The sequence below is a fragment of the Siphateles boraxobius genome, unplaced genomic scaffold (genome assembly GCF_051911475.1).
Source record: "Siphateles boraxobius isolate OS27281-9 unplaced genomic scaffold, OSU_SipBor_1 30, whole genome shotgun sequence".
Taxonomy (NCBI): Eukaryota; Metazoa; Chordata; class Actinopteri; order Cypriniformes; family Leuciscidae; genus Siphateles; species Siphateles boraxobius.
The window spans coordinates 18,983,283-19,005,837 of NW_027508920.1; the positions used below are offsets into that span (position 1 = coordinate 18,983,283).

At 38.8% G+C, this 22,555-nt stretch overlaps 1 protein-coding gene across 3 annotated transcripts in view; it reads right to left on the bottom strand.

The window, feature by feature from the left end:
* The window catches only part of sphkap (SPHK1 interactor, AKAP domain containing), a 179,089-nt gene extending 167,201 nt beyond the window's left edge, over positions 1-11,888 (bottom strand). For 2 of the 3 annotated variants that reach the window (XM_077248495.1, XM_077248491.1), the window contains exon 1: positions 11,381-11,888. The gene's annotated coding sequence lies outside the window, so the exon portion shown is untranslated. Of the gene's footprint in view, positions 1-11,376 lie in introns of all 3 variants that reach the window. The other variant, XM_077248493.1, reaches the window with a different exon arrangement.
* Positions 11,889-22,555: the final 10,667 nt, after the last annotated feature.

Sequence of the window (22,555 nt, forward strand, 5' to 3'; positions counted from 1 at the left end):
CAAAATCTACATCGAGTGACAAATCTCATCCTCATAATTTTTTTTTTTTAAGTCTCGTTCTCATTATATAATTAAGTAACTTCAGTTCTGTCACTTGCCAGAAGTGATGCAGGGCAAGTTTGTCATTAAGGTTAGGTTCCCTTTCGAGGGAACTCGCACTGCGTCGTTGAAAACGACTCTTTGGGGACGCTCCCTTAGCGTGCGTCTCTGAAGTATGAATGAAACTATTCCAATCCTGATTGGTGTTGCGTCATGACGTAACATGTGACGGCATAACCGGATGCATAAAAGTGACGCCGGCACACACACACTAGCTTTTCGCACTTCAGCAAGCGCTCTCTGTTGTTGTCTGTTCTATTTGGTGTTGTTTGTCAGAAAGAGTGATATATATAAATATATTATATGGGGAGCGCAGCACGCCCGGGCAGCTCTCGAGGGAGCTGCTTGCGGCGACTGTGAAGCACTATCAATGAAAGTGCTGCGCTCCCGGCTGGCTTGTTTTGACGAGCATGGCCAGGCTCGCGCTCCCCACGGTTCTGGTCCCGCGTCTGTTGAGGGGCGACTGAGATCGTGGGGATAGCAAAGGGATCTTGCAGATCTTGCAGACTGCTGCGGCACTTTCTCATTCTTCATCTGAAGATCCCGAGGCTCCTGTTCGTGTTGCAGAAGCCCGCTCTGCGGCTTCTTCTGCCCATGATCAGGGCCCAATGCTTGAGCTCTCGGCTTCCGAGGAAGTGGATGCGCTAAGCATCAAGGCGGATGACCATGAACAAGACTCGCCCGTTCACGGTCATGCGTATGAGGAGCTTATGGAGGTTGTGACTCGTGCTGTGGCCAGACTCAAAATCAGCTGGCCACAAGATGAGCAGGGAACGCAAAAAAAAAGTAAATTAGATTAGCGTTTCCTGCAGCACAGATCACAGCCTCAGCGCCGGGGCTTACCATTTTCCCCCGATCTCCACAAAGAGATCGTGGGAAAAACCCCATTCATCCCGTGTTTTTAATCCTGCTATCGTTCATTATAGTGATGTTGTAGGGGCACGGGATATGGGTTATGGGAAGATGCCGAAAGTGGAGGAAGCCCTTTCCCCGCCGCTGCAGAGCAACCGAGGTTGTTATTGCAGCGGAGCCCTCAGGAAATCGATGTGAGTTTCCCGCCGTCTCTGACGCTTTGGGCCGCATAGGTTTCCAGCGAATGCACACAGTGTCGTTCGTGTCAAAAAATAAAAAACGAGCATCAATTATGGTCACAAAAACCGTATCGACTAATTCCTGCCAGTCTCTCGCTTCAGGAGGTCGAGAAAAGTGCTCAGAAAACACCCGAGACCAGTCTCGAGAGGCTGGTTCCCTTAGTAGATTTTGTAGAGGCATGGTATCATCTTCCTAACATATCTGCATGGGTCCTGCGTATAATAAAATTAGCATACAGACTCCAAATTCTCTGGGGTAGTGCAGACTCCAGTGGTTCGAGAGCAGGCTCGAGTGATGGAACAAGAAGTGCAATCTCTGCTGATAAAGGAGGCAATAGAACGTGTTCCTCCTTCAGACAGGGAGTCCGGGTTTTACAGCCGGTACTTTATAGTTCCAAAAAAAGATGAAGGGCTGAGGCCAATTTTAGATCTAAGACATTTGAACCGTTCTCTGAGGAGGTTCAGGTTCAAAATGCTTACTATTCCCATCATAGTGAATCAAATCAGATCCGAGGACTGGTTTGTCACGATAGATCTAAAAGACGCTTATTTTCACGTATCCATCCTTCCATGTCACAGGAGGTTCCTGAGGTTCACTTTCGGGGGCGAAGCTTACCAATATGGGGTTCTTCCGTTCGGACTAGCACTCTCAATTCGCACATTCCCCAAATGTATGGATGCAGCACTAGCTCCATTGAGACTTCAGGGCATCCGCATACTGAATTATATCGACGACTGGCTCATTTTGGCCTAGTCTCGAGAAATGGCGGTTCAGCATCGAGATGTCGTCCTTGATGACCTCTACTAGAGGCATGGCGTCCTCTAGGGCCCTTCTTTCCGGAGTGCCCCTCCAGGAGATCTGTGAGGTAGCCGTTTGGGCTACTCTGCACACCTTTATCAGATTTTACAGTTTGCACCTCCCTAGTACGCCTGGCGCACATGTGCTCTCATCCTAGCTGAGTGCCTGAGATTCAGTTTCACTCTGGCCATTTTCGGTGCGTGGCCTAGTGGGCATTTGTTCCCCAAAGAGTCGTTTTCAATGACGCAGTGCGAGTTCCCTCGAAAGGGAACGTCTCGGGTTATGACTATAACCCTTGTTCCCTGAGAAAGGAATGAGACACTGCGTCGTCCTGCCACACCCCTCAGGGCCTGAGGGCGTCTTGCTTCATCGCTAGGCTAGTGTGTGTGTTTGCCGGCGTCGCTTTTATGCATCCGGTTATGCCGTCACATGTTACGTCATGACTAGGGCTGCAACTAACGATTATTTTGATAATCGATTAATCGGACGATTATTTTTTCGATTAATCGATTAATCGGATAGAAATTAAATTAGATTTTTTTTTTATTATAACTAAATAAAACCATAAATCAGGGTATTTATGTGTAAAAGTGTACTTTAAAAAGTGCAAAAGCCACACATTGAGTTTTACTAATATCAATATTTGCATTGTTTTTAATGATAATTGCTGATGGCAAGTTGACAAACATGATTATTGTTAAAAAAATGATATCCAACATATTATGTTTTAACACAATTTTTGTTAAAACAAATTTACACAGACATGTTGTTCAGATGTGAATATCTGAACTAAAAACAAACTAAAAACATCTAAAATATATAATTCATTTAATTTTTATTTAAAATTAATTATATATAAGGAATATAAGGATAAAGAATATAATATATATTATATATATAATATATAAAAGAATATAATATAAGGATAAATTGATTAAATAAATATAGAAAGACTGAAAACAATTGTGTGAACGTAGAGCCGCAGTAGATCGCGTTTGAAAAACAATTAAAACTTAGTAGACAAATGCTATAAAAAGAGAACGGAATGGAGGTAACGTTACCCAGCAAGCTAACAGGCTTGAGTAAAGGACAGGAGAAATTATGCATTAGTGCACAAGCATTCGCTGAAAACCACTGAGTACAGTGACTACAATATTTTACTGCTGCTGTTATTAACTGCCTTTGTATTTAATGCTTCACTTTGTAAACACCGTTTTAATTTAACCTATTTCTGCGGTAGCGCTATTTTAATCCATCACTTACGTTGCGAGCGAACTGATTGCACAACCTGATGCTCGAGACAAAATACAGACATCCCGGAAGTCCCGGGAGTCTCCCGCATATTGATTGCGGCTCCCTGATGCCCGCGAATTAGTTCAAACTAATGCTCGAAAATCTAGAGCGCGCAAGCAAGAGCGCGCATGCGAGACAGAAGAGACTGCTCCAAAACGTGTAGCGCGCGCGCTCGGCAGAGAGCCTGAGGGAGAGAGACCTTGCGTGTGTGTGCGTACCAGTAAACGCTCCCCGTGACGTAAGCAGACCAACTAATCGATAATGACATTCGTTGACAACGATTTTCATAATCGATTATAATCGATTTTATCGATTAGTTGTTGCAGCCCTAGTCATGACGCAACACCAATCAGGATTGCATTCGTTTCATTCATATTTCAGAGACGCACACTAAGGGAGGGTCCCCAAAGAGACGTTTTCAACGACGCAGTGTCTCCCTTCTCAGGGAACAAGGGTTATAGTCATAACCCGAGATGTTTTATTTGCCTTAACCTATGCAGTGATACTTTTTAATGTTTTCTTCACCACATCAAGACATCCTGTTATGCAGAAGACTGTATTTTGCTTGCTTTTCATACATTTTGGACGGTGAGAAATAAACAACTGCTACTACAATTTAAAATATTTAATTGGACCAATGACACGGTTTAGTAAACTACATTTTTCCATTGGCTCAACATATTATATCTGATTGAGCCCATGTTAAGAGACTGTTGCCACAATTGATAAAATTCAATCCACAGAAATTCAATTAGGCCAATTGAAACATTTGGATGTGAGAGTGACCACAGTCACTAGAACATTTTGAGTTGGAAAGGTCATAAATTTGGTCATTGAAAGGTCAACACACACACACACACACACACACACACACACACACACACACACACACACACACACACACACACACACACACACACACACACACACACACACACACACACAACAATCCAGCTTGAAAAAGAGTGGGAGGGAAAAACACTTTTTTTTTTGTTAGAGAAAATTGTTGGCATGGGGGATCTTTTGGCCTTCTGATTGGTCGATTGTTTCAACCCTCTGAGCGTGCTCAGTAAATATTTTCTCAAACTGACTCACAGTGCCATGGTGACCCCAAACCCCACAATGCCACATCGCCATCACGACACCCAGCATGAAAAGCACCTCCTATTGGCAAAAGCATGCGGACTGACTTGCTTGGCATGCCAAGCTTTTGCCCTTTAAATCTACCCACGTATATTATAGCACGTTTTGCGTTTAGCAGTGCAATATTAATGAAGGCTATTTTTGAACCTTTACTTTCATGAAATGGCCATTTGGAAATGCGAATGCACACACAAACTTAATGTAAAAGAAAAGCAAGCCGTTGAAGAAAGAGATTCCATTAGAGTAAACCAATAGAGTATCTTGAGATGTGTAGTTAAAAGCTCTCGAATAGCACAACAGAAATCATAGCCTGCTCCCCTGTCTAGATAACCGGATTACCCTCTCTGTGCTCTCACAAACACTGTCTGTCTCCACACTCCCAGAGACTGGCACATACACAAATACACATTTGATCGAACAAAAATACACACGGGTTTTGGAGCAAGCGGATTTTTTCCCTTTCTGAGTGGTGACCCTCGATCGGGGCTCTGTTATCTGTCTCTTATAAGTGCCAAATGGCAGAAACAACTATACTTTTATAATTTTGGGAGCGGTGTTTGCTCTACCTGACATTATGATGCAGATGATGTGGATTGTTGCCAGAGTGTGGTAATACGATTGCTTAGATGTTCCGACTCATTCTCACTCTCATTCTCTCCCAAGGCATCAAAAAACTGAAGCATGCAAGTGCCATCCGCGTCACAATTAAACCCTAGGAAACCCTAGGCGTCACTGTATCGATGAACAGGGTATTCCATTGATTTAATTTGTTTGCCTTATGCATCAGATCAGGACGCATTTAATTATTTGCATTTGCATACTATAAATATTTATACATTTATATTTTGGAGCAACTAGGGGTCCCTTTAACATCTTAGGCTCTGTCCCAAATGGCACCCTAAACACTCGCGGCCTTCCAACGAATCTGCACTTTCATGATGTAACGCCGCTTTGTGATGCTTCATGTCAGATGTGTGGATGCTAGGGCTGGGTTGACCATAGCTATTTCACGTTTTTGATGAACAGATATGGATTCTTAAATATCAAGAATTTATCTTTTTAGTCTTGAATTCAGTTGATGCATGAACAAAACTTTATTATAAACATTATTTCTAGCAAGCCTACTGTCCAGTAATTGCAATGAGCTTGTGCATTGTTAATTTTGAAATGAAACAAAGTCTCAGCTTTACAATTTTGTCAATTTTATATAGAAATTCAAAGAATACATAAAGTTTTGGCGTGACATATCTCTGTAGCGCCTCAGTTCAAGCAGCACATGAACTGATCTCATCCTCTTTACTAGTTATGGTATGAAATAAACATGAATGAACAGTACAACTTACTGAAATGTATCATGTCTTATTCATTATATTTTTACTTAACATGATGTCTTCAATAATGTTTGACTAAATGTGATAAGAAAAAGCTATTTCAGCCACCATTTTAATGCTTATGTTTCCACAACAAATAGGAGTATTAATATAATTACATCATTTAAAAGTTGATTTATGTGCAATTTAAATGTTTACAACTTTATTTGAATGTTGATTATCAAATCAACTTTATTTTCAGTTTCAGGATTTACCAGTTTTAATGCCAGTTAATGCATAGGCTAACAGTGAGAATTTGTTACAATATTTATCTTTTTTTTTTTGTATTCATAAAAATACAACTGATAATTGTTAGTTCATGTTAGCTTAGATCCATTAAATAATATTAACAGATGCAAATGTTGATTTTAATAATGTTTTAGTAAATGCTGAAATAAATAACTGAAATGAATAAATGCTTTAGAAGCATATTTCATATATGTTAGATCATGTAGTTAACTAATATTAAGAAATGGAACCTCATTATTAAGTGTTACCGTTATTAGTGGTGCATCACTATTTTTATTCCTAATACTTATTTTTATTCTTTTGAACAAAACTTTGGTGCAAAGCGGGCGAAAAAGTGGGCAAAAAAAATCCCATATTACATTGATTGAATGTTCATGAATTTGAATCTCAACTGTCACATTCTCACACACACACACACACACGCACACGCACACGCACACGCACACGCACACGCACACACACACACACACACACACACACACACACACACACACACACACACACACACACACACACACACACACACACACACAGGGCCTTTGAACCCTTTCTTTCTCTCTAATTTTCTAACCCTTTCTCAAAATCATTTGACTTATCAAGTATCCAATAAGTAATGACCTAAAATCTTCATAGCCATACCCTAGCAACCACTTACAGCACCCTAGCAACCACCCCAAAGACTTCCATTGAAAATAGATGAGAGGGATAAAAATAAATCAAAACATCATAGAGACACATGAGTTTGGCTCTTTTGATTTGGGCAGACATGCAGTCTTTTGGTTTAAAACGGTCTAGCCACAACCTAGCAACCATTTAGAGCACCCTAGCAACCATGTAACATCATGAATAAGCCACATCTCAGCACCAGAACATTATACAGACTTATGGTTTGGCTCTACTGCAGTCACTTGCTTCACGGTAGCGACTGTAGCGCCGAGTTTTGCCATGGCATGCACCACTCACATTTTCTTCAGAAAATGTACGTCTGGTTCTTTACTACTACTCCCTTCCTCCTCGTTTTAATGGACCGCCACAATAGCGAGACAATTCAGTCCTGCTGAGATACTGCACAATGTCCAGCAGGCATGGCTGGACTGGCCATCGGGCATACCCGGGCATTTGGGCCGATACAGATCATTCTTTAAAAAAATATATAACATTTTTTTTTTTGTCTAAACGGCCCATAATACTCGTACATCGGCGGCCCATTCGTTTAGTTTTGCTTAATTGCCGGCGCTGGGATCTTTGTGCCGGTGTAATGCATTGGACAAAAAAAAGTCAGCGTAGGTTTTGTTTTTAACAGACCTGCCCATGAAACACGTAGATCAGCGGCCCATTGGTTATTTTCTTGATTGGCACTGAGCTGGTCCAATCACATCCTTAAACTCCTCCCCCTTTGGGCTCTGAGCGCGCGTGCAGTGTCAGTGTGTATCGAAGAAACGCACGGAATGTGCAGAGAAATAGCGTGAAAAAAAGAAATAGGCCCTTCAAGTGTCTGATGAGGATATTGAGGAGGATCAGGAGAGAATGAGTGAGTGTAGAGAACTGTGGTAAGCAGAACTAGGCTACTTTCAGAACACTTAGGCTATGAGTGAGGATCCCATTACCCAGTTACGCATTATTTACACATCTGCATAGTTAACGATTATGCATTTTACTAGAATTGTAATGAGACGCGTTTGTAAACCATGTTTTCCGCCAAAATAAAAGATCATGTGTTTATCTCTTTCAAGCATAGAAATTAGTACAAAACTAATTATGTAAAGCTCCTTTTATTTTGCAGTGCATTTGTTTTTAAATATATGGCTATTACTTTCATGGAATTAATATTATAACTATTATTATGTAGTAGTGTAATGCAGACAGACACTATATCACAGCTAAAAGAGTTTTGAGTTTTTCTGTGTTCAATTTGAACACTGATTATGAGTTGGAGCTCTTCATTTTTAACACTCAAAGTGCACCAGATTGATGAATTTAACATTAAAAAGCACAATTTTTCCTTATTGGGGGGGGGGGGGGGGGGGGGGGGTTGGAGTTTGCGTAACCCGGGAAGTTTGCGGGAGGTTTGCGCAACCCCCCACCCCCCCATAAGGGAGGTTTGTACCTCCCTAAAGGGACAGAGGTCCACCCACCACAGATTTACCAAAAATCCTGTGTCAAACACTGGTATTGCTATGCCAATGCAGCTTATTCCTTGTTTTAGGATTCATCATTGTGGAGTAGTACGACAGTAGTTATTTCATCTATTAACTCTTACTCATTCCTACTCACTCATTACATGGCATTAGTGGTTTTAATAGGAGGTAGTATACATATTCAGGGGCGTGAAAAGATCTGTCATTGTTTGTGAATAGTCTGGATACTATAGTTTGGAGTGATGAAAGGCAGCAGAGAAAAGCACATGTTTTCCTGGAAAACAGTTGTCTGTCTGCCAATACTTCCAACACAAAGAAACGTAATAATCTTTATCTTTATAGAACCGACAGTAACAATCGCACCTCAAAATTTGATTTTCTCCTTTTCCGACTTCTCTTTCTTATTTTCCCATTTCTGTTTGACCTTTATTTTGCTCTCAATTATATCCAGATTTTTCGCTGTGTTGCACTTTCCTTCGTTCAATCTCTCATTGATTCACTGAGCATCATCTGAACTCAACACTCATCTCTGGCACAAACCCCAATATAAAAATGTCTGAAGCCAGAGGGGGAAAATGCATTGCTGAGGGGTCCATAGCTCAGGAGACTGAATTAAATTACATTACATTAAGGTGCATTTTAGCAACGTTCTATTAGATGTTTGTCTTAAAATTACGAATGAGATGTTTGACATACAATAACAATAGAGAGCATTTATGTATAGCATAAAGTGACTCATCTATTTCTCCTTTCACTCAAAAATACATTTGATTTTAGAAGTAAACAGCAAGTAAACCCACATTAACTCGTTGCTGTCTAGGAGAAACATGCACCAGTCTCATAAGTATCAAAAAACACAACTGAGATATCTTCAAAATACCTCTTTTTGATACTTATGAGACTGTTTTTAGGACTCATGGTGCTCATCGAAAAACTCAAGTTTATCTCACTTCAACATGAATGAAAGACATTAATAAAATATGTTGGAATAGAACAAAATAAAATATGAATGCAATATTATTTACACTCGATATTTCTTTAAGCCTAAAAGCATGATTAAGAAAAAGCACAAATGAAGAATGAGTATTTGTGTCATTGCTAGAGGAGTCAGTTAGGTCAATGTAAAGCTATAAGGCTAATCCTGTTAGCACTGGAGTTAGCATTAGCGCTGAGACCTGTTCATGAGGATTACAGCAGCAAGGGCACATCAACAAAAAGAAAACAAATCCATGACAAGTCTACTGATCTTTGTTGATACCGCTGCCAGTACGTCAGCTCATGTTGCTAAAGTAAGCATGCTTCGGTCTGAATAAATGCAGTGGTGGCCACTAGAGCACTAACATACTTTGGCCTACTTTGTGTGCAGAAAATAAATGGATATCTGTTGGTTCTGAAAACAAGGGGAATAAAATAAGAAATAATGCTTTTTCCTTCCATTCTGATTTATGGATATCAGTAGCCTGTGCCAGGTTATTAAAAGTGCTCTAAATAAATCATTAGACAGAAAAAAAAAACATCTTGAGAACAGCGTATCAGTTTCCGACGGGTCATTTTTGATTCAACCTTTTTTGAGATGCCATTATGGCCACTTTACTGTGATAGATTGTTCGGTATATGTTTTAAATATTTCATGTGATTACATTCTTGTCAGATATTTTCATAATATGCTTAAGCCATGTGTAATAAAAAAAGACATTTTATGTCACATTCATTCATTTTGATATTATATCATTTTTGATATTATAATTTGGATATTATACTTGTTTTTGTCCCAGAAAAATATTAAAAACTCTTAAAATCTCCTTTCTGAGCCCTTTTCTGCACTTTAAAACTTGTGTTTTGGAGATTTTGAGTGAATGTTAAAGGGTAAGTTCGGCGTTTTACAAGTAAATCCCTGTTTTAAGATCGTTTCTAATGAAATTGAACGGTTAAGATTAAAATTTGGACGCATGCTGCTGTCCCGAGAACTTTAGGTTTTTGTGTTAGCACCCCCCACCTATACAATGGTTTCATAGGTGCACTGGAACAATCATTCATATAAACGCATTAAACTTTATTTACAAAGACGTGAAACTCACCGAGTGGTCTGGGGTATTCACTGATATGCTCACGCAAAAATCGCTGCAAAAGATGCTTTCCAACAGGTGTTTTACCATTCGTTGTAAAATTGTGGACCTATTTTTCCAACGCCTCACAACCGGACATTCTTCCAAAAACTACGATAAAACCTGTTGGAAACCATCTTTTGCAGCGATTTTATCGCTGAATATATTTTAAAATGTAAATTATTCATGTGATGGCAAAGCTGAATTTTGTGTCACATGGTCCTTCAGAAATCATTCTAATCGGCTGATTTGCTGCTCAAGAAACATTTCTTATTATCAATGTTAAAAACAGTTGTGCTGCTTCATATTATTTGTGGAAACTGTGATAAAACATTTTTATGATTCTTTAATAAATAGAATGACAGTGTAACATTATACATTGTAAGACATTTATTCAATGTTAAATTGTAACATTATAAATGTCTTCCGTCATTTTTATCTATTAATTTCTTTCAAAAACTCTTGCTGAACCCAAACTTTTGGTCTCTTTGCTATCTCATTCGAATGACATTCATACAGTTCTAAGCCTCCAAATACTTTCTGGGACCAAAGTAAATGCAGACAATAGGCATTTTACGAACAATGCATGCGAGTGTATGAAGAAATACAACACATGGCTGGTCAAAGAGCTGCAATGCTTCTGAAAACAATGCAAAGCTTTTGTTCTGAAAGCCATTATGTACCGCAAACAAACACACACAATTGTATCATCATTGAACATGAAGGTCTTACAAATCTGTCAAAAACTTCACTTCAGGAATCCCGGATGAGTGATTCCAATATTCCACAGCAATGCCAGCGCTGCATTTCAATTACACTACATACATGCAGACCTTCTCACACAACACACACACACGTTTTCTTTTACACTCTCACTGCCCCCTAAAATCCCTAAATAAACAACACACACACACACACACACACACACACACGCACGCACACACGCACGCACGCACGCACGCGCGCGCACGCACGCACGCACACACACACACACACACACAGACACACACACACACACACACACACACACACACACACACACACACACACACACACAGCACCAGGTAATGAGCAGAACCAGACTGTCACTTACGTCAAGCCAAACTCTCTCTCTCTCTATCTTCAGTTCACTGGGACGAATGGGTATATTTTTTGCCAAGTCCTCCAGGATCATTTGCTTTTGTCTTCTCCTCCCTTTTCAGTCTCTCCATCATTTTTTTTAGACTGAAGCACCGGTTGTGCTCTTACTGCAGCATGTTTGTGTGGAGCATATTTTGTGTTAACTATGTCTCACGGCGGTACTGTTGACTTAATTAATGTGTTTTTTAATTGTTATGGATGCAGATCATCTGTTTTTCTTGTCATTGCGGCATGTGTTGCGCTTCGGCTACGATGCGCCTGTGTGTGTGTGTGTGTGTGTGTGTGTGTGTGTATGTGTGTATGTGTGTGTGTGTGTGTGTACGTGTTTATGTGTGTGTGTGTGTGTGTGTGTGTGTGTGTGTGTGTGTGTGTGTGTGTGTGTGTGTGTGTGTGTGTGTGTGTGTGTGTGTGTGTGTGTGTGTGTGTGTGTGTGTGTGTGTGTGTAATGCAGCTCTAATCCCTTTGAGGAGGTGAGAGAGCGGGTGCTTAGCAGCCGGGACTCCAAAGGGAATAAAAGACACATTTTTCAGTTCAACACACACAATGCAAATGCTGCTGACACATACTTCATCTTAACACCATCCTATTATGCAATAAACATCAACTACATATTTAACCTCATCCTAAACACTCACTTTACACACAGAAAAGAGCACTCACACACATTCACTTGTATAAGTGGATTAGAGTGTCAAACTAGGACAACGTTGAAAACTCTGAGCTATAAACGTCCTTGACACTGCCATCATTATGAGCAAGCAAATCAGGCCCAAGACCCGATGTACCATCAATATGCTGGACAGCGGACACAGACCAGCACAAGCACATCTTGACCCATTTAAACTGGCTCACCAATGATTTCTGATTTGTAAAAAGTTGTAGGTTTCCTGATTGTAATTCTCAGAGGGTGTGAAAACCCAAAAATATATCACCAGCGACCAAAGCGGAACTTGATCAAGTCAAAGATTAGAGTGAGGACATGTGATCACTGCATGACTGCCTTCATTTGTGATGGACTTCATGTTCTGTTTGGCACCCCGAGTACATGTCCACAAAAAAGGGTATGTAAGCTCTCAGCCTGGGATCTGATCAATAGCTTCCTCTCTGTTAGAATGAATTGTCAAATATACAACGAGACAAACAAACCACCTGTTGTTCTCCTTTTTCTACCACTGCCTCAGCCTCTCTGTGACTTGGGAGCTCCCTCAGGCATCCATTTTATTTCACCTCAGAAGTAGTCTGAATGCCAAGCAGTAACAATTCTCACTTTAAAGTTCAGATACTTTCTTAAAGGGCCAGATTCACCCAAAAATTCAAGTTTTGTCATCATTTACTCAGTTTATGTTGTTGCGTTATTTCATTGAAACCAAAAGGTACGGAGCAGCGCTTATAACATGCAAGGAAAACAAATTTAAATTGTGCGCACGATTGTAAATCGTTCCCTCGATTTATAATTTGTGTGCACAATTAGCAAATTGAGGGAACGAATTAGTAAATCGTGCGCACTATTTAGTCTACTATTTTTTTCCTGTATGTCATGTGCGGGGGTCCATAAAAAAAAAAGATAATTCAATGAATATCCGGCTGGTTGAATTCAATGCAATGGCAGTATATTGTGCATCTTAACACAAAAGAAACAAGAGTGTCAGCAAAAAAAAAAAAAAAAAAAGATTATTGATCATTTTCCAAGTGCTCTGATGACAAACAATTCAAATGCTACTGTCATTTGAATTCTAGTAGGAAAGTCCACATAAAAAAACTAAAGTTCGATTCAGTTGAATTCTGTGAACCGGCTAGACTTGTAACCGGCTTAAAAGATCGATTTGTTCATGACTTGAATGTCACTACTTTCTGCAACCTACTGGACTAGAGAATTGAACAGCCAGCCCGATCTCATGAAAGTGCGTATCTATACAACGAATGTTATTTCTCGTGCCATTTATACGCCAAAAATAGTTCTTGCGTGCATATGATACGCAGTTTTCGCATGCATATGATACACACTTTATGTTGTGTAATACACACGCACTCCCCACCCCTAGGCCGTAATCCTACCCAAGGGGTTTTCAGGTCATAGCATATGCACGCAAAAAACATTTTTGGTGTATAAATGGCACGAGAAATAAAATTGGTGGTATAGATACACAATTTCATGAGATTGTGTTGGAACATCAAACAGAAATGTATATCTCTCTAATATGACTCAGATACTTCAAAAAACATGCAGCCAAGAGCCAATCAATATTCATTAGCTAATAGAAAATCTGAATGGCCTACAATTACAAAAATGGATATACTTGTACACTGTGTAAAACTGAATATATGTACCAAATTTTGTGAAAATTGGGCTCAAGTTGACACTATAATAAAGCAACTACATTTGAGCTAATAGCCATTGGTGCTTGGACCATGATGATTGCCACTTGTGGCTATATTTTTTTTAAAAAACATTTCAAAGTTTATTATTTCACAGACAGTTAAAAAAACAGAGCAGTGATACTTTGTATTAATTATAATAATTTTACCATTTACTGCACTAGTTATTTACCTATAGTAAACTGGAAGTCTTGCACAGTTATGGAAAATAGCTTACATGTTCATTGCGAAATAAATTGTAATAAAAGGTTTATGTAGTTTTTTATGGATCTTGACGGACATGGTCATAATGAACTGTCATTGTATGTAAAACGCTTAACACAGTAAATATTGTGCAAAATTGATTGGCATTTCCAAATGACTCTAAACACATACATTGTTCATGTACACATCCATACACAGTAATGTGTGACTACACACTAGCACATAAATGCACAAACAAGCTTGACATTTGTGGGTTTAAGGTTAACATTGTTTATGAAGAGGTTTTGCAGCTCTGATCAATAAAAATCTTTGTGAAAAGGTTCAGAGAAATGAAGAATGAGCAAGGCAGAAATAGAGAGAAACACTGGGAATGAGAAGAAAAAGAGAAAACACACCTTGACAGTAATTGAAAACATTCATTATTTCGCCTCAGCACCTGCCAAAGTTTTTTTCACACATCAGACGCACATTCATGCATAAGCACAAGACACTGAGAGAGGACCAAACAAACCATATAACCTATATTAGAAAACAATATTTAAACCAGACCACCAATGTACATCACACAGTGGCAGTGATGTCTTATTTTAGCTGGTTATCAGCAAGATAAAAAGGGCTAAAGGGATCTTATATCCGAGGACAAACAAAAAGACCTATCCCTCCGCTAATGGCACCGTTCAGGTGTGAAATGAATCACCTGACCCTTCCAACACACACTCACAAATACAAACACACACCTCTCTTTTAGTGGGAGTCAAGCTGTCTTTCAATCTCTGCACAGCTGAATTTCTCCTGAAGGAAAACCAATCCCTATGGGAGGCCATTCATTTAACAGTTTAGTTTCTCTTTCTGTCAATCTATCTGCTCTTCATCCCAACATAGCCTCTTCTTTACAGCTGGAGAAAGAAATGTCAGTCCTTAGTGTATTTTATCTCTCACAAGCAGACACTGGCCATTTGATCTATTTCATCCCGAAATCCTCAAGCTTTTCAAGATACATCGATTCCTGAACTCTAAAGTCAAGGAAGACAAGGTATAAACTAGAGGAATAAACAGAAATGAGAAGAAAAGCAGAATAGAGCCACCAAAGGAACTGCAAAAATAATAATACAGTGCAACAGTCGGGTTCCAGAAACAAGAATGTTCCTATAGGGGAATGTATTTTTAACAATAACTTAAAAACCATTAAAGGGTTAGCTCACCCAAAAATTTAAATTCTGTCATTAATTACTCACCCTCACGTCGTTCCAAACCCAGAAGGCTTTTGTTCATTTTCAGAACACAAATTGAGATCTTTTTAATGAATTCTGAGAGCTTTCTGTCCCTCTATTGACAGCCTATGCAACTACCACTTTCAAGCAGAAAGGCAGTAAAGACATCATTAAAATAATCCATGTGACTCTAGTGTACTTACCTAGAAAGTACTGGGTAATATAAGGTAAGTACATGGGTTAAGGGTAGGTTTAGGGGTAGGTTCAGGGTTATTACCCAGTTATTGTAATTACTATAATAAGTACATAGTATGTACATGGGAAACAGGACTGTAAAATGAAGCGTTACCGAATTTTCACCGGAAAATTTCCTCTGAACAAGTAAGTAACAACCACTTCTGTTCTGACCAACTAAGGGGAAAAAAGCATTGCAGTAATTCGCGGCTGATTAAATCTAACAATCGCTTATCATATCACGTCAAATGTGCAAATTATACTTTGTTCTCAAATTGTTAATGTTAACAACACCAGCATTGTGTGACTACATTTAATGTGTATTAGGGCTACCTGTAGTTCAGTTTCCATTGCAGTCTAATTACTAACTTTGAAATACAAACACACCAGCCCATTCTCATCCCAAGGCGTCATCTAACTGACGCTGTTGACCATGCTTCAACATCCGACGCACAAGGCACCCTTTAGCGTCAATATGAGACGCTAACCCTACCCCAGACCTAAACCTACCCATTACGGAAGCGTCATGTAACTGACGCTAAAAACGGAAGCGTCATCTAACTGATGCTAAAGGCGTTAGATGACGCGCGAGGATAAGCGTCATCTACCTGACGCTAAAGGGTGCCATGCGCGTTGGATTTGGAAGCATGGTCATAAGTGTGAATAAAATGACGCCTTGGGATGAGAATGCGTTGAACACACATATCTGTAATCAGATGCATATTTAATATAATCTAATTTCAGCCACATACATGTGTCATTACCATCATTACAGTCTCTGCGTCTCTTTTTTTCTGTAGCCACTCTGAAGTCTTTCGCATTTTACAACGAGAGAAGCTCCAGTTGTCACTGCTGATTGTCATTTGAACCTTTCTGGATCCGCCATCAAATTGAAAAGTTTAATTATAGCAAGTGCTGCGAGAAAAGTCTATAAATCTCCATCTCCAACAGCCTACTAGCCGAGACTCCTTTATGTGTACAGATGTGACGTAATGACGCAAAGACCTTCCGAATTTCGAATTTCTGGCGAAAATCCACCAGTACCACTGGAATTAAAAACATTATTACAAGCTTAGCGTTTTGAATCAAGCTAAGGCAAGCAGATCGTTTTGAACATTGGCTGGTTATGTACTTGCTCAAAAATTGATTTTTTAAGCCAAAAAAGTGGACTGCAGCTTTATCCAACGCCGCCGAAAAAGTGTCTCTGTTGCAGTGTCAGGATGCTTACAGTCACAGTGTCACGTTTTTAAGGGAATCAGTCTACAAATAGCTTACTTAAAGTAGTCTTTGCATATTAAGCTAAGGATGTGGTATATTAACATAAAAAAATATACATGTGTCACCTTTAAGAATTACATCTTTGCACTTGTGTGTTTTAATGGTTATGATTGGCATGAAGGATATTTTTAGCTGACCTCATAATGCTTCTATTTTCCACTCTCATGCTTGTTACTGGAGAGGTGTTTTGATTGAGGGTTGACAATGCTAAACAGCAAAAAATAATAATTCTGTCATCATTTACTCACTCTAATGTTGTTCCAAAATGATATGACTTTCTTTTTTTCCCTTGCAACACACAACGTTGGCAGAATGTGTGAATATGCAAGTGTCTCTTTTTCATATAATGTAAATTTTCTCTAAAATGTTCCCTTCACTGAAGCATTTAAATTCCATTTCCATATTCTTAAATATGTTCATGGTGATTTTTAACATTTTTTGTTGTTGCTGAACTAATCCTATAAATACACGCACACACACACACACACACACACACACACACACACACACACACACACACACACACACACACACACACACACACACACACACACACACACACACACACACACACACACACACACACACACACACACAGGTCCGTGATGGACATTCAGGTCAGTAAGATTAGAAGCAGTGCCTGGAGCCCGTCTGGCAGATCTGAGAGCCAGACATATAAACACACACAAACATTGTTAATCAACTTTAGGAAAGTAAAGAAATTAAATTGTATAGGCTATCGGAGTTTTCCAGCATTTCTGTTCTTGATCACTGTTGGGTCAGTTTAAAACGACACTCAGTGAACTCCAAAAGTAGCCTAAGCTATAAAATAATTTCAAAAATCTGTGATTCAAAATCTACAAAATGAAGATGAAATACACTCACCTAAAGGATTATTAGGAACACCATACTAATACTGTGTTTGACCCCCTTTCGTCTCAGAACTGCCTTAATTCTACGTGGCATTGATTCAACAAGGTGCTGAAAGCATTCTTTAGAAATGTTGGCCCATATTGATAGGATAGAATCTTGCAGTTGATGGAGATTTGTGGGATGCACATCCAGGGCACGAAACTCCCGTTCCACCACATCCCGAAGATGCTCTATTGGGTTGAGATCTTGTGACTGTGGGGGCCACACACTTTACACAAATATATAGTCTTTAAAGAGCTAAGATTTCTGTAAATCATATATATATATATATATATATATATACTGTAAATATATTAGATTTACAGAAAGCTTAGCTCGTTAAAGATGTATGAGTCATGCAGGACTGACCCTTTGGTGTTTTTTAAATTGTATAACCATTGATTAAGAAGGTCGATTGAACGTTGAATTTGTTGCTTAAATCCTAACACATACTTGAAAATCAGAGAGAGAGAGAGAGAGAGAGAGAGAGAGAGAGAGAGAGAGAGAGAGAGAGAGAGAGAGAGAGAGAGAGAGAGAGAGAGAGAGAGAGAGAGAGAATCCCAGTTTCAATTTAGATAGCACTGGCCTCACCTCTCCTCACACTACATCCGGTGGGAATTAAAATGACGTCCGTGGGCAGTGAAGCAAATGTAAGATTTCAGGGGGAAAAAACTGTTTCCTTGTACCACAATGCCTTTTGAATTTTGTTATCGAAAACAATGTTGAAGAAGCTCCTCAAAGAATGGAGAGTCGGCAGGTGCTCCTCAAAGAATTTTAATTTGCTTTGTCTCTTTGCTGTTGTGCTGTTTGTCAGAACGAGACTGAAGCCCTGGTGATGGAGAGAAACTCGGATGCAGTGGAGCTTTGAGAATCAATAATCTGAAGGGACAGAGGAAGTGTAGTACACTTTCATCCACTCTCAGAGGAAAAGGTTACTGATGTCATCTGTAGGTGTGTGTGTCTGTGTGTGCATGATTCAGCAGATGTTTTTTCTGTCTCAGTGGGCTGTGAAGATCAGAGTCTGCCCTGTTAATCTCTGTCAAAGACACTTTGGGTGCCTCTGTCTGCAACTATACATTTAACGGTAACACTTTATTTTAAGGTGCTTGTAATAGGCAGTAATTATCAGTTGATAGGACACTTATAAGACCTTATAGGATGCTTATAAACATAAATAAGTTAATATAAGTGTTAATTAAAGCATAATTAACACATTTATAAGGGCCCAAGCCCTGAAAGGGCGAAGGCCCTATTGTTTTCCTTAGGATAAATTAGTTTTCCTTAGGATACATTTTTTTTTATTTTTCTAACAAAATTTATCCTAAGGAAAACAAAAAAGTTAGGCAACACATAACCTGTTGATTAGGCTATATTCACTGCATGTAGGCTATATGGTAGCCTATATTTATAACAAACTAAATATAAAACACAACCCTGCCTCTTTTCGTTTAAATTTAAAAATATTAAACATATTCCAGGCAATATGTGCATTAGTACAAATGTTGCAATAAACAACATTACAGATGATCTTGTAATAAAATAAAAAATGACCAAACTCAACCCTATGTCTTTTTGTTAAATTTCAGTTTTTATCAATAATAGCCATTATAAAAGTATAAGTAAAAGGTACAACAAGCTATACAGTAAAGCTTTATTAACAATTCAGTCAAATATACAAATTCAGCGCTCAAATATATGAAAATTCACTTAGCCTTCTGCTAAAAAAATTGGCCAGGGAACGAATTATAGATTCACGAGACCAAAGATCGCCTGTCAGGTCTATACAAGACGAATTATATCTAATGTTTAACCACTACAGAGACGTCAGAGTCAGTGGCAAACATCAGAACGACTAGCCGAGGAAAGGCTGTTCCAGGCGGGGTACATGATCGCCGAGCGCCCGGTGATTGCTTGGAATGGATCTCAGTCAAATTATCATAAATCTATAAATAAACCACAGATTTGAACTTTAAAAAACTACATTCTCGCCTGAAAAACTCTTAAAACTACATTTCGTGACACAATAACCGTAGTATTATATTTCAACAATATATTAAAAAATGCCGCTTCTAATGCCCTTGTAGCACACGCAAATGACGATACTCTGTCAACCAATCAGCGTTCTGCAGTGAGTCTAGCTCCACCTTTTAGTACCGTACCACTGTGCTAGGTACCCCAACGGATGGGTACCCAAAAAGTGGTACGGTACGGTTCGGCTTTTTGGTACCATTCACAACTTTTGACAGTGCAAACCCAAATAATTGCGTACCGTACCGAACTGTACCGTACCGTACCGCTCAGTGGAAACGAGCCATTATTGGTATATTGTAAATGGCTTTAATGGTATATTGTAACAAGTTATTGTCAAAGTACATTTTTCTGCTTTTGTTGTTTATATTGTTGAAAAGTGGTTAATTTTAGGTTTGAGGATAGGGTTTAAGGATTGAAAATATATCTATAAAACGATAATGTACATATATAAATGACATAAAGGATTCATAAATGTTTTACATAGAGCTATAAAAAGACTTTATAAAAAGAGTGTAAGACTTTCGTTCATCTTCAGAACACAAATGAAGATCTTTTTGATGAAATTAAGAGCTTTCTGCCCATCCATTGACAACTACGCAACTATCACTTTGACGCTTCAAAAAGTTCATAACAAGATCATAAAACTAATCAATATGAATTGAGAAGTGTAGTCCAAATTTTTTGAAGCGAATCGATCGCTTTATATGATTGAATTTAGGCTTTTATTCACATTTAAACATTGATCAGCGAACATAAACAGAAGCTCAACCGAAACTGCTTGACGCTTAATTAATGACAGAATTTTAATTTTTGTGTGAGCTATCCCTTTAAAACTCGAGTACTGTATGTCTATATTTGTTTCAGCATGTACTTGTTTTGTTTCTTTGTTTTATTTGTTTAGCATTTGTATCTGTAAATGTTATATACAATACTATTAACAATGAGACACCAGGCTACTTCCACCATAAAAAGCAAAAAGAAGTAAGTCAAATGAGCACTATGTCCAAATACGTAGTATTTATAAAACATTGACAAATAACAGAGTAAGATGACTGACTGCGCAGATGGACATTATCCATGACAGAAAGCAGTGACACACATTCATGTAACAGTCTAAAACAGGGTTTCTCAAAGCTCTCGAGGCCCAATGTCCTACAGAGTTTAGGAACCCTATCCAACCTCTTCAAGATTACCTGAACGTTACAGGAAGATGGGTTTGATCAGGGTTGGAGCTACAGAGCTGCAAGATTAATCATTAAAAGATTGCGATCTCGATTCAAGCACACACGGGATCTTATTCCTTAATGTCAACGATTCACCTGCAAAATCACAGCAGAACATTCAAATGGAAACAACTTCACAAACATGGTCTTCTTTTTACCAACACAGTATCAATTATTATTGGATTACAAGTCGTCAAATGATTACACGTTTTTAAAAGATGAGTGAAGTCTTTTATAGAATGTCTGTGCATAAATAATCTATCTAAATATCTATACCACGAATGTTATTTCTTGTGCCATTCATACGCCAAAAATGGTTTTTGCGAGTGTATGCTACGCACTGAAATCCCCTTGGGTAGGATTAGGGGAAGGGGGGAGGGGGGTGCGTGCGTATTACACGCCATAAAGTGCGTATCATATGCACGCGCAAACTGCGTATAATATACACGCAAAAACTCTTTTAGGCGTATAAATGGCACGAGAAATAACATTCGTTGTATTGATACGCACGATACGAGATCGGGCTCTCAGCTATATGAAAGTATATTTTAAAAGACCATATGACACCCTTACATTTTTGTATTTCCTTTAAATAAAGTTGGGTCATTGTTTTAATAGCTTTCATGATTATGACATTATGATTGATGTCATTCTCAGAAAGTTCCTCTTGTTTGTAATCGGGGCATGAGTTTCTAGATTATGCTTTCACGCCTGCAGAACGCGCAAGACTCTGACATTTATAAGGCGTTAAAGCCAGAAAATAAGGTGTTAATGTTAATGTGTGCTTTGTAAGTTAATACAACGGGCGTCTCAAAACCTCTAAAAACTTTTACAGAAAATACTAAACTATGGATTTTATATTAATAAATATATATACAATATAATATACAAATACATTGACTAAATACTTAAATCAATCATATTATTTTAAGTATCTTCCTAAGTGGGAAAAACATAGTTATTTTTTGGGGCTGTGGAGAATCATATCTTTTTAGTTTGCTGTGCAATCTGTATTTGTCTTAGAGTTGACTTCTAAAGAATATCAGTGCTTTCTGTGGTTTTGGCCCTGAGTAATGGATGGGCTCACACATTTATCACACATATCTTCAGAAACGTACATTACATCTATGCACTGCCCACCCATGTCATCTGGACACGACTAAAATACATCCGATCTGAAGAAGGCCTTCGCAGTAATAAATCAAGAACAAGAATCCACAGGTGTACACAATCGAAAAAAACAATAGAAACCTGAAGTGTCTTTTAAGGAAGGCCACTGGTTTCACATCAGAAGGTCGATTGGGAACAGATGACTAGTCTAGAAGTCATTTGCACTTAAACCAAAAGATTGTGCATCTTAACATACTGCAAAGCCATGTTGGCTAGACAGTATTATAAACACGGTACGCTTGTAAGTGTGATCAGAGTGTAAGGTTATCCAGGTGTGCTCCCATAGGCTAAAAGATCCCACCTTTTTTTGCATGTATTAGCATTGCATAATACAAGGTGCAGTGAGCACCTGGAGACAAATTTGTTATTCCAACCCCATTATTATTTATGAGAAGTCTGTCAAGCGCAGTTCTCTATTTTCTTAGCAACACTGTCACTTGGTTTGTCATAGAAATGTATGAATTCATTTGAAATCAGAATGTGACATTC